General features: G+C 43.0%; 1 protein-coding gene across 4 annotated transcripts in view; it reads right to left on the reverse strand.

Moving 5' to 3' along the window:
- Positions 1 to 17,775, reverse strand: part of RIPK1 (receptor interacting serine/threonine kinase 1) — a 47,967-nt gene that overhangs the window by 22,628 nt on the left and 7,564 nt on the right. Inside the window, exon 1 of one of the 4 annotated variants that reach the window (XM_081523308.1) lies at positions 2,783 to 3,127. The exons of 1 other annotated variant lie outside the window; for it this stretch is intronic. The gene's annotated coding sequence lies outside the window, so the exon portion shown is untranslated. Of the gene's footprint in view, positions 1 to 836; positions 855 to 1,837; positions 3,128 to 17,775 lie in introns of those variants that run through there. 2 more of the 4 variants (XM_081523309.1, XM_081523312.1) reach the window with 2 other exon arrangements.

Consider the following 17,775-nt stretch of genomic DNA (forward strand, 5'->3'; position numbering starts at 1 on the left):
CATATAGTTGTAGGAAAATAGTATTTCTATTTTAAAGACTCTAAGTTCTTTATTAGATGACTTACTCAAGGTTACACATCTTAGGGGAAAAGGCAGCTAAAGCTGAAAGAAAGCTCTTCTGATTCTCAGCCAGTGCCCCTTCCTTTATACCAGGCAGGGAAGAATGTATTGAAATCAATAAACAAATAAAGAAAATAAAAAAGTAATTAATAAATAAAACCCAGGAATTAATTCAGTCCTTTAACACAATCTCTTTCATTACAAAAATAAAGTTCGGTTTTTGGAAAAAAGAAAAAAGAAAGTCACACTGTAAAGTCATGTTACAGAGTAATCAATGAAGGCACACTAACCTGTCATATCATCTTATGATCAAGTACTTTCAACAGAGAATGTAACGGTCTGTTTTAATGGATTTTCAAAATGTTTTTTGCATAAGTGTACTTAATTCAGGGATTTAAGGAAGCAAATCTCCACTGAAATTAATTGAAAATCCCAAGAAACTTCACAAATTACCTATAAGTCTATATATAAAAATATTCGTATCTACATTCAACTTTTTCAACTATACTTCAGTAAAACTGGGGGGAAATACAAATTACTAACAATATATAACATCAAAAAGCCAGGCAAAATTAATCTACAGCATTAACAGTCAGGGTAGTAGATACTAAGAGGTGGAAGCAGGAGGCAGGGAAGGAGAGGAAGTGTGGGGGAGGGATGGCAATGCTTAACGTTCACTTTAGGACACTTCACAGAGTCAAACAGTTATGATATGTGTTCTTTTCTGTATACCGCAATAAATAATTTTTTAAAAAGTTAAAAAAAATCATATTTACCTTTAAGTGATTGAGGGCGATTTTTTCAATTTTTCAGTGAGGACCATACATGATGAGTCTGACAGAAAATGCTGCTACCCTACTATCATGCCCCCCTTTTCCTCTGCAGATGGAACTCTGTTTTTACTCAGGAATCCAATGGGAATTTCTCAAGGTTCTTTGATTTTAACTGCTTGACGCTTTACCTCAGATAAACAAGAGCTCTGAGCAAGAGAGAAGACTGCAAGAGTTCAACCCAATGTTATCTTGCACATGATGACCCTCTGAAGTACCAATTTATTAAAACATCAGCTCCAAGTTACAAACTAAGAAACTAAAATTCGGAGTTTAATGATTCACCTGGAGTAACAGATCCCAGAATTGAGCCTTAATGTCTTCACTCAAATTTCCACTATCAGTTCACTAACACATGCTGCTTCGCCAGAGAGCAAACAATAGTTTGTCTTCATTAAAATCAGATGCAAAGACCTAACCTTACAGTTCTGCTCACCTATACTAGATAAGTATGCTACGGTCAGAAACACGGGGAAAGTACAGACTAAATTTTAAAAACACATGAAAACACGTGGTTCAAAATCCATATTCTACAGGTTAACACGATTATTTTTGCCAAAGTATAACATCCAACCAAAGCATGGGAAGCTGTGCTTTTCCAAATTCCCAGATAACACTGGTGGTATTACCACGTTGTGGATTAATAAGCATCCAAGAGAAATTTTCCATTTTGCAAACTGTAATTTAGGGATTTTTCTTTATTCTCGTGAATATTCACAATCCTGAAAGTGCAATTTATCTATGGTGCTCAATACAGCTCAGTGAGAGAAACATGCAGATTACAGTTAATCGCTATAGCTGTTTTATCAGTAATGATAATTACGACAATGATGAGATACCCCAAATGTTTTAAACAAGCTTCCTCTTGACCTTTTGTGTTTAGAAGGGTGCAGTTTCCCAAATTTATAATTAACTATAATCTCCTCCCCACTCTTGCACCTACGTACCTGATGGTTACAAAATGCAGATCAAGTAAGAAGTCACGCCTGCCTTGATTTCTTCATGTGTGAATGGAGGGAGCAGTGATAGCGGTTCTACTGCAAAGTCGGTTGAGTGTAACGGGCCTCGGGCTTTGTCCAGGACACACAAGAGCTCCGAGCAAGGAAGAGCCGAAGGAACAGCGAGAGACAAAGAAATGAACAGCCAACCCCGCCTCTGTGGGAGGCTGTCCAGTGTGAGGAAAGAAGGGTGGTGCTGACCCCCTTCAAAACTCTGAAGAGGCTACGACAGCGTGTGTGCGCTCGGTCACTCCGTAGAAGCGCGCGCCACCGGGTGACGACGCCCTCCCCGCCGTGCCCGTCGACCCTTCTTTCCCAGCTCTCGTCGAAGACGGCGCGGGAAGGCGTCTGACGGCGTCGCGAGCAGCTGCGGCCCCGGCGGCCCCGTCAGAGGCCCTGCCCCAGGGCGGGCGCGGAGGCCTGGCCCCGGGGCGCCCGCGTGACCCGGGGCGGCGAGAGCTCGTAACGACATCGCAGGGATGACCCGCCACCTCCCCCGACAGCACAGCGCAGACCGCGTGACGGGCCGTCTCCACGTCACGCAGTTATCGCGCCGGAGCCAAATCCCCGCCCGGTCCCGCCAGACCCAAACTCCCGGAGACGAGACGCCGCCGGAACCGCCGACCTTGGGCAGTTCCGCGCCCGACTTCCGGGAACTCGCGGGCCACGCCCACCGCCCTCCTGGCCCACCGCCTGACTTCCGGGAACTCGCGGGCCACGCCCACCGCCCGGCTGGCCCACCGCCCGACCTCCAGGAACCCGCGGGCCACGCCCACCGCCCGAACTCCGGGGCCGCGCCGCCCGCCCCCCACCCGTCGGAAGCAGAAGCCCCGCCCCCGGCCGGAAGCCGGCCCGAGAGACTGATCCGGGCCCGGCGGTCCCGCGCTGACGCACCGAGAGGTTCGCTTTCGCTTCCGCGGGAGACTTCCTGAGGCCCCAGGCCGGGTGAGGAAGGAGGCGGCGGGGGCAGCCTGGAGTTGCTCCGACGCCCGGCAGCCCGGCCGGCGCAGGCCGCGGTGGCACGCCGGGCCCGATCGGGGGTCTCCGGGGCGGAGTCGTCGGCTGGGAGGCGGGCGGGGGCCGCCCCGCCCTGCCCTCACCGCGCCCGGCTCCGCGGGGCCAGCCGTCCGTCGCGTGCTGTCCAGCGGCCGGCGCGCTCGGGCTGCTAGCGGAGTGGGCCCACCGGGGCCCCGCGCTCCGGGACGCCGGTCCGGTATCCGCGCCGCCCGCGCTTCGACTGAGGGAGCCTGGCCGGCGGAGGGCGTGGACTGCTCGCTCCGCCTCCGCTCCTGCCCCGGAGGAGGGTGGGGAGAGCGCCCGCCCCGCGGCCGGAGAGGCCTCCAGGCCGGTTCTGAAACCCCGGGGCGCGCTCAGACTGAGGATCGCGCCCTCAGAGCGGTTTGGGAGGCCGAGAGGACAGAGGAAGTGCGCCGAGTCACAGAAACCGCTCATAGAAGCCTGCCGGGCGCGGCAGGCAGGGCCAGAGGCGATGGGCTGCTTCCCCGGGGGATTCTGAGCTCTGCAAGTCAGCAGCGCGGGAACCCTAGGCAAGTTCCCAGGCATTTATCTCCTTCACCTGCAAAGTGGGGATAATCTCTTCTGTGGGGCTTCGATATAAGCAGCATCATACGAGGATGTTTGGGAAATGGTTGCTATAGTGTTAGGATGAAAAGTTGATTATATACATAGCATGATTACCTACTATAAAAAGATATCTGGAGCTAATGAGATGACACAAACTAAGAAAATATTTGCAGAAAGCATAGCTGATAAAATATTGTTATCTAAAATACACAAAAAATGCAAGAAAAGGAAAAATGCAATTGAGAATGGGTAAAAGATCTCAACAGACACCTCACCATACAAATGACAAGTAAGTATATGAAAAGATGCTCAATATTATAGGATACTAGGAAATTGTAACTTTGAAAAACCAATGAGATGCCAACACATATTGTTTGCCTAAAATAAATTGACTGCCAACTATTTCTCTAGCATAAACAAGTTTATTATGAAAAGAACTGCAATTTGAGGTCTGCAACCCTGGGAACTTGCATGCAAGTTCCCAACAAAAATGGAGAGGACACCTTTATGGGGGGAAAAGAAGTTGGAGGGATGTAGTTTTAAAAGTCCATTGCTTTTCATTGGCTGAATCGTTGCCAGGAAAAAAAAAAATCTCTGCTAGAAAAGATTCTCCAGCCTTTCTGATTTCCTGACTCTTTGAGATTTGTTTTTTGTGTGTTTGTTTTTTACATTTCCCCCTTTTGATCAGAATCTCTCAGAAAGCAGTGCTGATCCAAGTGTGAGATTTTTGTGTGTGTCGGTGACTTTGTATCTCAATGCCAGGGAGGACCTTTCCTTTGTACAATCTCGCATCTGAGGGAAAATGCAGATTGTAAACCTACTGAGGTTGCATTTGAATAACGAGGAGGAGTAGCAGAACTGTGAAACACTTTTTGCCTAAAGTTCATACATTTCCAGGATGATAGACAGTGGCGATCATCTGAAGTGTCATCATCAAAGATGTGGTGACAAACTCCAACAGGCCTGTTGTGAATATTTTGGGAAAACTGTCTCGTTAGAAGTCATCAGCTTCAGTTCTGAGACACCTGTACCTTCGGGTCACCAGGTGATGGGCGGGTCTCGTAAGGGGGCGGCGCTCTCACGTGTGTCCTGTGAATCCAAGAGTCAAGTCCTTACAATCTGGTGTCACAAGAGTTGGTTAGGACGACTCGATAGAGGCCTTTCCAGAAAGGCTGAACGTTTTTCTGGAGGTATTTATTCTAGTAGATAAAATCTCCAGGTTGCCAGGTGTGATGCTTTAGGTCTTCATTTTCGGAGAGACACTGAAAAAACACTGAAAAGACTGCTCTACCAAAACACAGTTATTTTTAGGTAATTATAATTAGGCCTTTACAATATTGGAATATCTCTCCTTTTATCACTGCTGGATCAAAAGAGACAGGAGCTAAGTGAATTGAGTGTCTTGTGACTGTCTCAGAGGAAAAATTATGAATTTAAAAAGGAATAGATCAGTAATTCATTGGCAGTCCATTGGTCAGGACTTAATGCTTTCACTTCTGAGGGCCTGTGTTTGATTCCTTGTCAGGGGAACTAAGATCCCACAGGCCATGTGTGTAGTCAAAAAAAATTATAATAATAATAAAAGGGATGGATCTAACATTCAGAAGGACCAATGACAGTGCTTTTAACCAAAGTGTGTGGAGGGCCTCTGCAAATTTTGCTAACTGAGTCTTAATAGCACCATCAGTGCATTCAACTTAACCAAAGGATTGAGGGTGGTAAGTGCAGTGCAAGTGTAAAACTGGCCATACAGTGCACACTTGTTGGAAGCACCTCACCAGTAAAATGGGCTCCTTGATCACTTTGACATTTGAGAATTGTTTCCCAGATAGGAATAATGTTTTCCAAAAGAACTTTTCCCACAATATGGGGTAGTAGCCTCTCTGCAACAGAAAGTTTCAGTCCAGTGGGAAAACATGCAGACCATAACAAAATACATCCATGAGAAGGAAGAAATTTTTTTGCAATAACTGGAATGGTCTGTTAGGCGGTTAAAAATATCACTGAAGATGGTGTGGACACTAGAAAGACAGGTTAGAAGGCTCAGTTCATTTGTGTCCAACTCTTTGTGACCCCATGGACTGCAGCACACCAGGTTTCCCTGTCCATCACCAGCTCCTGGAGCTTGCTTAAACTCCTGTCCATTGATTCAGTGATGCTATCCAACCATCTCAACCTCTGTCATCCCCTTCTCCTCCTGGTTTCATTCTTTCTCAGCATTGGGTTCTTTTCCAGTGAATCAGTTCCTCATATCAGGTGGTCAGAGTATTGTATTGGAGTTTCAGCTTCAGCATCAGTCCTTCCAATGAATATTTAGGACTGATTTCCTTTAGGATTGACTAGCTGGATCTCCTTGCAGTCCAAGGGACTCTGAAGAGTCTTCAACACCACAGTTCTAAAACAATTTTTTGGCGCTCAGCTTTCTTTATAGTCCAACTCTCAGATCCCTACATGACTATTGGAAAAACCATAGCTTTGACTAGACGGACCTTTGTTGGCAAAGTAATGTCTCTGCTTTTTAATATGCTGTCTACATTGGTCCATAGCTTTTCTTTCAAGGAACAAGTGTCTTTTAATTTCATGGCTGCAGTCACATCTGCAGTGATTTTGGAGCCCCCAAAATAAAGTCTGTCACTGTTTCATTGTTTCCCCATCTATTTGCCATGAAGTGATGGGACCAGATGCCATGATCATAGTTTTCTGAATGTTGAGTTTTAAACCTACTTTTTCACTCTCCTCTTTTACTTTCATCAAGATGCTCTTTAGTTCTTTGCTTTCTGCCATAAGGGTGGTGTCATCTGCATATCTGAGGTTATTGATATTTCTCCCGGCAATCTTAGGTTAGAACGCTGAAGGTACGTAAAGCATTTGAAGTTGTAATAATCTGTTTTCTAACAACTTGACTGTTTGCAAGAATGGCAGAAACTAGGAGGGTTTTGGTATTTAGGAGCCTTCCATTACTGAAGTTGAAGGCAAGAAATCCGGCAGCCTGCCTTTGTGGTGCCCCATCTAAAGGGTGAGACAGCAGAGTAACTAGATCTTGAGTGGGTACAGTTTTCCAGTCTGTTGTGGTCCTTTTTAATAGAAGGGACAGATTCCAGTTCTGCCCATTGATAAACAGAGTTAAAAGCTACCTCAGTGGAATCAACATCTGCAGAAAGATTAGAATTTTCTTTAAAAATAATCTGGAATGGATTCTAATAGTCATGAACTGGTTCATCAGATTTTTGTGCAAAAGTGTGAGTTTTGTTCTAATCAACAGGCTTTGGAAAAGCACCAGGAATTGGCTGGTTAAGTCACTGAGTGACTGCCAAAGCCTGATCACATAAGTTAGTGGTCAGGTGCTGTGCTGTTCTAAGTTGCCTCAATTGTGTCCAACTCTTTGCAACTCTATGGACAGTAGCCCACCAGGCTTCTTTGTCCATGGGGATTCTCCAGGCAAGAATACTGGAGTGGGTTGCCATGTCCTCCTCCAGGGACTGGCCAAGTGTTGCAGTAGTAATCCTAGGTACCCTTCAGGATTTTGCCAATTAGTGGTAAACCCAGTGCTGCGCCTGGCTTCACTGACAAGCATATGAACTAGTTGATACAAGCCAGAGAAACCAGGTTAATAGGTTTGAGTGCCTGTATGAAATTCTTCAGCAAATATGTGAGGGTCTTAAGTTACTTTAGGAAAATCCTTGATTATGGCTCACAGTTCAGCTTTAGTACATGGGTTATAGGAAATTAAGAATTTAGTCTCTGGATCCACAGAGGCTTAATTTTAAAGGGACAGGTTGTGATAAGTTCAGAAGAAAAGGGGAGGTTTGGTGAGAGAATTAGTATGGGGAAGCTGAGGGTATGGAGAAGCTGAAGGTGGCATAGAAGGGAAGGAGGAAGATGGCACTGGTGGGGGCCCTGGCCGGAGGGGCAGACGGAGAGAGACAGGATGCTGCCAGGGGTCGAGTCTGATACAGAGAAGCCAGGGGAGAAGAACTTGAGGTGTTGGGGAGTATTTTATTTTTCTTTTAATTGTCTGCCTGCCTTAGTTAAATTCTTATTTTGCAGAGAGGCAATTTTAGGCTCCTGATAATGTTTGGAAGTCTCAAAATACCAATCAAAATAGGCACTCTGTTTTGGAAATTTTTGAACTACTGTTGTGGATTTAAGTAAATTAAGTTTGGGAACTTCAAAAATTCCCATAATTGCTGTTGATATTCTAAACTGCCTTTGGTTGGATCATTCCATTGAGTTATAAATGCACATGAGGAAGGATTAAGCAATGTTAGCCTAAAGATAGAAGAAGAAGAGAAATGATAAAAATTAGAGGTAAACCTAATGACATTGAAATAAAAAAGCAGAGAAAGTCAATGAAATCAAAAGTTGTTCTTTGAAAAGATCATCAATCAGTAAACCACTAACCAAGGGGAAAAAAAGAGAAATCACAAATTAATTTCAGAATTCAACGAGAGGTCATCACAACTGATTTTGTGGGTGTGAAAAGTGTAGTAGATCAGTTCAGTCGCTCAGTTGCATCCAACTCTGACTCCATGGACTGCAGCATGCCAGGCTTCCCTGTCCATCACCAACTCCTGAAGCTTGCCCAAACTCATGTCCTTGATGTCCATTGAAAAGTGTAGTAAACAAAGACTTAAAAACCCTATGCCTGCAAACTTAATCACTCAGATGACATGGACCAATTTCTTGAAAGACAAACTATTCAAACACAAAAATTTAAATAATCTGAGTAGGCATATATTAATTCTCCATAATCTCCAGAAAACAGAAGTAAAGAGATTACTTCTTATCATCTTATGATGTCAGCATTACCCTAACACCAAAATCAGCTGAAGACATTACAAGAAAAAGAAAACTATATCTTTTAAACATAAATAAAAAATTACTCAAAAAATATTTGCAAATCTCAATCCAACAATGTATACAAAAAATTATACATCATGATCAATTGGAATTTATTCCAGGCACACATGGGTTATTCAAATTAGAAAATCAGTTAAGTAATCTATCACATCCATAAGCTAAAGGAGAAAAACGATATATCAATTGATGCAGAATAGCATTTGAGAAAATCCAACACCCAATCATGATAAAGTCTCAGCAAACTATGAATACAGAAGAACTTCCTTAACTTGACATGGACAGAGGAGCCTGGTGGGCGACAGTCCATAGGGTTGCAAAGAGTTGGACACAACTGAAGCAGCTAAGCACACACAAAATCTTCAGATACCATCATACTTAATTGTAAGAAACGATGCTTTTCCCCTAAGAACAAAAGCAGGGCAAGTTTCCTCTCACCACTGCTAGTCAACATGGTACTGCCGGTCTTAGCAAGTGCAGTAGGACAAGAAAAAGAATACAAACTGGGGAGGGAGAAATAGAACCATCTTTGCTCACAGATGACATGATTTTGTGTGTAGACTATCCCAAAGAACTAGAAATCCCAACAAAAAAATCTCCCTGAACTATTTAGTGATTTTAGCAAGGTTGCACGACGCAAGATTAATATACAAAAATCACTTTATTCCAGCAATGAACAACTGAAACTTAATATAATGTATATCAGCATCAAAAAATGAAATAGGTATAAATCTAAGAAAATAGGCATAAAGTTTGAACATGAAAAATGACAAAATTCTGATGAATGAAATCAAAGATATAAATAAATGGAAAGATATTCCAAATTCATGGATTGGAAGAATAAATATTCTTAAAATGTCAGTTCTTCTAACTAATCTACAGATTTAATGTAGTACCAACAAAAGCCTCAGAAGTTATTCTGTTGATATTGACTAATTCTATATGAAAACTATGTTATGAAAATGCAGAAAACCTCAGAATAGCCAACACGATACTGTAGAAGGAGAATAAAGTTGGAGGGCTGACATCACCCAACCTCAAAACCCTACAGAGGTACAAAGGTCAGGACAGTATTGTGCTGATGAAAGAAAACACACATGGATCACTGGAACAGAAAGAACACCCAGGACAAGACCCACCCGTGTATAGTCAACTCATCTTTGACAGTGAAGCAAAGGTAAGTCCATAGGGAAATGATACTCTTTTCAACAAATGGTATTGGAATAATTAGAATGCTGTTCCCCCAAAAATGTAGACACAGACCTTATACCTTTCACAAAAACTAACTAAACAATCACAGTCATACATTTGAAATGCAAAACTATAAAACTTCTAGAGAAAACAGGAAATCTAGGTGACCCTGGGGTTGGCGATGCATTTTTAGATATAATACCAAAAACATGACCTATGATAGAGAAATTGATAACTTAGACTTTCTTAAAATGAAAAACTTCTACTCTGGAAAGAGACTATTAAGAAAATGAAGAGATTTCACATATTGTGAGAAAATATTTGCAAAGCATGTATCTGATAGAGGATTTCTATTCAAGTATTCTTTAAAAACTCTTAAAACTCAACAGTACAAAATCAAACTACCGTATTAAAAATGTGCAAAATATCTGGACAGGTCACTGAGAAAATATGGAGCTGGCAAAAAAATATGAAAAGGTGCTTAGTATCATTTGTTATAAAGAAATTAAAGCAGCAATGAACTGTTTATTGTAGCCATCACTACACACCTCTTAGAATAGCTAAAATTAAAAACATAAAATGTAACAATACCAATTACTGAAGAGGATATGGAAAATAAGTAACTTTTTCATTGCTCCTGGAAATGTAAAATGGTACAGCTACTGTGGTAAAAGTTTAGCAGTTTCTTAAAAAGCTAAACATGGTCTTAGCATCAGTTACATTCCTACTTGTTTACCCAGATGAATTAAAAAGTCAAGTACACAAAAACCTGAACACGGATGTTTATGGCAGCTTTATTCATAATTGCCCAAAACTAGAAGTAACCAAGATGTCCTTTAATAGGTGAAGGATAAACTGTGGTACATCCATGCAATGGACTGTTATTCAGCAATAGGAAGAGATGAGCTATCAAGCCACAGAAACACATGGATGAAGCTTAAATGACTATTTCTCAGTAAAAGGCCAGTCTGAAAAGGCTACGTACTGTTTGATTCCATTCTATGACATTTTGGAAAAGGCAAACTATACGTGCAATAAAAAGATCAGTGGTTTAAACAAACAAACAAATCAGTGGTTGCCAGCAGTGTGGGCATGGAAGGGGAGGATTGAACTGGTGAAGCACAGGGAATTTCAGTCGAGTGAAGCTTCTATATGATACTGTCATGATGAGTACATAGGATCAGACGTGTCAAAACCCACAGAACTTGACTACACCAAGAATGAATTTTACTGTATGCTCCTAATAATTCGACGCTTACTCCTTGGAAGGAAGGTTATGACCAACCTAGATAGCATATTGGAAAGCAAAGACATTACTCTGCCAACAAATGTCCGTCTAGTCAAGGCTATGGTTTTTCCAGTGGTCATGTAGGGAAATGAGAGTTGGACGGTGAAGAAAGCTGAGCGCCGAAGAATTGATGCTTTTGAACTGTGGTGTTGGAGAAGACTCTTGAGAGTCCCTTGGACTGCAAGGAGATCCAAACAGTCCATCCTAAAGGAGATCAGTCCTGGGTGTTCATTGGAAGGACTGATGTTGAAGCTGAAACTCCAATACTTTGGCCACCTCATGCGAAGAGCTGACTCATTGGAAAAGACCCTGATGCTGGGAAGGATTGGGGGCAGGAGGAGAAAGGGGACGACAGAGGATGAGATGGCTGGATGGCATCACCGACTCGATGGACATGGGTTTGGGTAGACTCTGGGAGTTGGTGATGGACAGGGAGGCCTGGCGTGCTGTGATTCATGGGGTCGCAAAGAGTCGGACACGACTGAGCGACTGAACTGAACTGAATAATTTAGGAACTTTGGAGATTCAAAAAAATGTGGACTGTGACAAGAAAACCTAACTGTATCACAAAAGTACAAAATAACCACACCAAGGAGAGCTGGGGGTGGGGAAGTGGTGATCTCAGTCTCTGTGGAAAGGAGAGGGGTCCCTAAGACTAAAGCAGAAGGAACCGCACACGGGACAGCGCTTCAGGGGACAAAGTCGGTTCCCACGGTGCACCTGTTCACGCAAGACAGCGCTTCAGGGGACAAAGTCGGTTCCCACGGTGCACCCATTCACACAGGTCAGCACTTCAGTTGATAAAGTCGGTTTCCACGGTGCACCGGTTCACGCAGGACAGCGCTTCAGGGGACAGAGCCGGTTCCCACGGTGCACCGGTTTCATAGTTCTGACATCATTATACATGTTTGCTGGGCCTGAACAATTAAACAGATGGATGCTGGATGGTGGGAGCCAGGTTTCTTGTCAGAGAATTTACAGATAAGAAAGGAGGGGCAGCTAGAATAATCCACGTGAAAGGGACAGACTAGATGACAGTAAGAACTTAACGTGGATACATATGGTTGCACAGAAAACAGATACAGGCATACGCACAGGCTGCATACATCTATTTCTTTACTCTGCCAGCTGAGGGAGCCTGAAAGAAATCACCATAGCAACCAGCAGGCCCAGTGACCAGAACTTGTTTCCAAAATGGTTTTGAAAGGTTGTTGCTGAACCCACAAAAAGACGCCAGGATTCTTGGCCTCCAGAGGAGAAAGAATTCAGTCTGGGGCCAGAGACGAGGCTTGATCGCTCGGAGCTTTTGTGCAATAAAGTTTTATTAAAGTATAAAGGAGATAGAGAAAGCTTCTGACATAGGCATCAGAAGGAGGCAGAAAGAATGCCCACTTGCTAGTGTTAGCAATGGAATTATATACTCTCAAATTAGTTATTACAGTGAATCAAAAGAATGTCTGGAGGTTGTAAAGACCTCACCAGACCCACTCCCATAATTTACAATTTAAGAGAACAGGATTAGCCGGAAGGTTTTTTCCAGAGACTGTCCTCAAGCAGGATACATTATTGTTATATAATCCTAAGGCATGTAGAGGAAAAAAAATAGTTTGTTCTTTCTTCCTCCGTGAGAACTCCAGACCCCTCTCTCCTTGGGGACCCCTGGGCTTCCTACCAACCTGCCCAGGAAAGGGCTCTCCCAGTTCGCAGTGGCCAAAGCTGGAAGACATGGAGCAAGATAACTGGAAAGTTGCACTGGGGCTTCCCTGGTAGCTCAGTTGTAAAGAATCCACCTGCCAATGCAGGGACATGCGTCCCATCCCCGGTTGGGGAAGATTCCACATGCCAAGGAGCAACCCAGCCTGTGCGCTGCAACTATTGAGGCTGTGCTTGGCAGCCCGGGAGCAGCGGCTGCTGAAGCCCGCACGCCCTGTGGTCTATGCTCCGCAACAGGAGGAGTCGCCGCAAGGAGAAGCCCAAGCACTGCACCAGAGAAACGCCCGCACGGGCCACGAAAACCCAGCAGCCAAAAGTAAGTAAATAAATAAAAAAATTTTTAAAGTAGCATTGGATTATAACCTAAAGTAGAAAATAACATCCATGAGTGCATATTGATACAAATAAATTACTAAATAAATAAACAAATAGGGAAGAAATACACCTCCTATGCAGAAGAATTCCAAATAAATTATTTACAAACTCAATGCATTTACATACACTAGCCCCCCAGGCGAGCCAAGGGGCGCACGACTCCCGCTCTTTAAGTGTGGCCGCCACAAGGTGGCTTCTTCCCCAAGCACACACCACGGAAAGGGGGCCGACAGAACACAGTGGCCTCAGGCAGCTGACCAGAGCGGCTTCAACAGCAGTCATCATGAATCCTATTGTGAGTATGTACCCTCAACATGATGTGATGAAAATGGCACTCTCTCTCTGATCTTCCCAAAACCATAACTCCAGTCTAGTGATGAGAAAAAAAAAATCAGGCACGTTTGATTAGAGGGACATCCAATATAGCTGACCAACATTCTTCAAAACCCTTAAGGTCACTGAAAGTGAGAATCTCAGCATTCTCCCAGATAAAAGAAGCCTAAGAAGACATGACAACTAAATACAACATGGTATCATGAACGGAACCCTCAAACAGAAGAAAAGACATTAGGTAAAAACCAAGATCATCTGAATAAACTATGGACTTTTAAAAATAACAGCGTATCACTATTAGGTCATTAATTGTAACAAACTTGCCGTATTGATGTAAGACAATAAAGGGGAAACTGTATCTATCCATGGGCATGCAGAAATTCTGCCCTATCTTTCAATTAGTCTATAAATCTAAACTGGTCTTTAAAATGGTCTATTAATTTTTAAAATGCTAAACAAGATCAGTTGGCTGTACGTGTGTGGGTCTGTCCCTCTCTCCTTTCTAGTTGATCTTGTGTTCATTACTGCAGCTTTAGGGTAACTCATCAAGCTGGGCAGTGTGGATCCCAATGTATACTTTCTCAAACTGTTTTTAACTATTCCAGCTTCTTTGACTTTCTCTATACATTTGAGCATCATCTTCTCTGTATTTACCAAAAATCCTCTAGGATTTTGACTGGAACTGTATTAAATGGATGTATAGTTCACTTCAGTTCAGTCGCTCAGTCATGTCCGACTCTTTGCGACCCCATGAATCACAGCACGCCAGGCCTCCCTGTTCATCACCAGCTCCCAGAGTTTACCCAAACCCATCTCCATCGAGTCGGTGATGCCATCCAACCATCTCATCCTCTGTCATCCCCTTCTCCTCCTGCCCCCAATCCTTCCCAGCATTAGGGTCTTTTCCAATGAGTCAACTCTTCGCATGAGGTGGCCAAAGTATTGGAGTTTCAGCTTCAACATCAGTCCTTCCAATGAACACCCAGGACTGATCTCCTTTAGGATGGACTGTTTGGATCTCCTTGCAGTCCAAGGGACTCTCAAGAGTCTTCTCCAACACCACAGTTCAAAAGCATCTGTTCTTCAGTGCTCAGTTTTCTTCACCGTCCAACTCTCACATCCATACATGACCACTGGAAAAACCATAGCCTTGACTAGACGGACCTTTCTTGGCAAAGTAATGTCTCTGCTTTTATTTTCATTTATTTTATTTATTTATTTTTTCTCTGCTTTTAAATATGCTATCTAGGTTGGTCATAACCTTCCTTCCAAGGAGTAAGTGTCTTTTAATTTCATGGCTGCAATCACCATCAGCAGTGATTTTGGAGCCCCCAAAAATAAAGTCTGATAGTGTTTACACTGTTTCCCCATCTATTTCCCATGAAGTGATGAGACCAGATGCCATGATCTTAGTTTTCTGAACGTTGAGCTTTAAGCCAACTTTTTCACTCTCCTCTTTCACTTTCATCAAGAGGCTCTTTAGTTCTTCACTTTCTGCCATAACGGTGGTGTCATCTGCATACCTGAGGTTATTGATATTTCTCCCAGCAATCTTGATTCCAGCTTGTGTTTCTTCCAGCCCAGCGTTTCTCATGATGTACTCTGCATATAAGTTAAATAAGCAGGGTGACAATATACAGCCTTGATGTACTCCTTTTCCTATTTGGACCCAGTCTGTTGTTCCATGTCCAGTTCTAACTGTTGCTTCCCGACCTGCATACAGGTTTCTCAAGAGACAGGTCAGATGGTCTGGTATTCCCATCTCTTTCAGAATTTTCTACAGTTTATTGTGATCCACACAGTCAAAGGCTTTGGCATAGTATAAGGGAAATGTATAAGGGGGTGGCTGGGGAGAATTGACTTACTATTGATTCTTCCAATCCACAATTACAGTGTGTTTCTATATTTAAAGATCTACTCTGAATTTTTGTTATCAGTTTGTAGTTTTCAGCATAGAGACACTGTACATGTTTTGTTAGATTATTTCATTTTTCTATCATAAATATTTTAGTTTCAGTTTCCAACTGTACATTGCTAGTATGTAGAAATACAGCTTCCTATTGTATCTTGTGACCTCACTAAACTCTTTAATTTGTTCTAGAAGTTTTTCTGTATATTCTTCAAAATTTTCTATGTAAGCAATGATATAATCTGCAAATAGGGACAGTTTTAGTTTTCCTTTCCTGTGTGTGTGTCTTTTCCTTGCCTTGTTGCCCTGACTAGCTCTTCCAGTGTGATGTGGAATAGGAGGGGTGGGTGGACATACTTGCCTTAGTCTTTATCAGAAAAAGTTTAACATTAGCTGTAGGATTGGTGAAAGTGAAAGTCACCTAGTCGTGTCTGACTCTTTGCGACCCCATGGGCTATACAGATACAGTCCATGGAATTCTCCAGGCCAGAATACTGGAGTGGGTAGCCTTTCCCTTCTCCAGGGCATCTTCCCAAACTAGGGATCGAACCCAGGTCTCCCGAATTCTCTGTATCAGGTTAAGGACGTTTCTTTCTATCCAGGTTTGCTGAGAAAATTTTGTTTTTGTTTGTCATGAAGGCTTTTACTGTACTAATTAACATGATCATTTACTTTCTCTGCATTAACGTATACTGGAATACATTGATTTTTAATTACTGAACTGCCTTGCATGCCTGGGATATATACTTACATTGTCATGCTATTTATAAATTTGGCCTTGGAGTACAAAATTAAGCAGGTCAAAGGCTAACGGTTTTGCAAAGAGAATGCACTGGCATTCACCCTCTTCCAACACAAGAGCAAACACCCTCTTCCAACACAAGGGAAGACTCTACACATGGACATCACCAGATGGTCAATACCGAAATCAGATTGATTATATTCTTTGCAGCCAAAGATGGAGAAGCTCTATACAGTCAGCAAAAACAAAACCGGGAGCTGACTGTGGCTCAGATCATGAACTCCTTATTGCCAAATTCAGACTTAATTGAAGAAAGTAGGAAAAACCACTAGACCATTCAGGTACAACCTAAATCAAATCCCTTATGATTATACAATGGAAGTGACAAATAGATTCACGGGATTAGATCTGATAGACAGAGTGCCTGAAGAACTATGGATGGAGGTTCGTGACATTGTACAGGAGGCAGGGATCAAGACCATCCCCAAGAAAAAGAAATGCAAAAAGGCAAAATGGTTGTCTGAGGAGGCCTTACAAATAGCTCAGAAAAGAAGAGATACAAAAGGCAAAGGAGAAAAGGAAAGATAAACCCATTTGAATGCAGAGTTCCAAAGAAGAGCAAGGAGAGATAAGAAAGCCTTCCTCAGTGATCAATGCAAAGAAATAGAGGAAAACAATACAATGGGAAAGACTAGAGATCTCTTCAAGAAAATTAGACATACCAAGGGAACACTTCATGCAAAGATGGGCTCAATAAAGGACAGAAATGGTATGGACCTAACAAAAGCAGAAGATATTAAGAAGAAGTGGCAAGAATACACAGAAGAAGTATGCAAAAAAGATCTTCATGACCCAGATAATCAGGATGGTGTGATTATTCACCTAGAGCCAGACATCCTGGAATGCGAAGTCAAGTGGGCCTTAGGAAGCATCACTACGAACAAAGCCAGTGGATGTGATGGAATTCCAGTTGAGCTATTTCAAACCCTAAAAGATGATGCTATGAAAGTGCTGCACTCAATGCCAGTGAATCTGGAAAACTCAGCAGTGGCCACAGGACTGGAAAAGGTCAGTTTTCATTCCAGTCCCAAAGAAAGGCAATGGCAAAGAATGTTCAGACTATCGAACAACTGCACTCATCACACACGCTAGCAAAGTAATGCTCAAAATTCTCCAAGCCAAACTTCAATAGTACATGAACTGTGAAATTCCAGATGTTCAAGCTGGATTTAGAAAAGGCAGAGGAACCAGAGATCAAATTGCTAACATCCATTGGGTCATCGAACAGCAAGAGTTCCAGAAAAACATCTGCTTTATTGACTACACCAAAGTGTTTGACTGTGTGGATCACAACAAACTGGAAAATTCTTCAAGAGATGGGAATACCAGACCACCTGACCTGCCTCTTGAGAAATCTGTATGCAGGTCAAGAAGCAACAGTTAGAACTGGACATGAAACAACAGACTGGTTTCAGATTGGGAAAGGAGTACATCAAGGTTATGTATTGTCACCCTGCTTATTTAACTTACATGCAGAGTACATCATGAGAAACGCTGGGCTGGATGAAACACAAGCTGGAATCAGGATTGCTGGGAGAAACAGCAATTACCTCAGATATGCCAGGAGAAGGAAATGGCCACTCCCGTATTCTTGCCTGGAGAATCCCATAGACAGAGAAGCCTGGCAGGCCATGGTCCCTAGGGTCGCAGAGAGTCAGACGCTAGTGAAGTGACTAAGCATGCACTCAGATATGCAGATGACAGCACCCTTATGGAGAAAGCAAAGAGGAACTAAGTCTCCTGATGAAAGTGAAAGCGGAGAGTGGAAAAGTTGGCTTAAAACGCAATATTCAGAAAAGTAAGATCATGACATCCGGTCCCATCACTTTATGGCA

This window comes from Giraffa tippelskirchi, chromosome 8 (assembly GCF_054371585.1).
Source record: "Giraffa tippelskirchi isolate mGirTip1 chromosome 8, T2T-mGirTip1v1.2.pri, whole genome shotgun sequence".
Taxonomy (NCBI): Eukaryota; Metazoa; Chordata; class Mammalia; order Artiodactyla; family Giraffidae; genus Giraffa; species Giraffa tippelskirchi.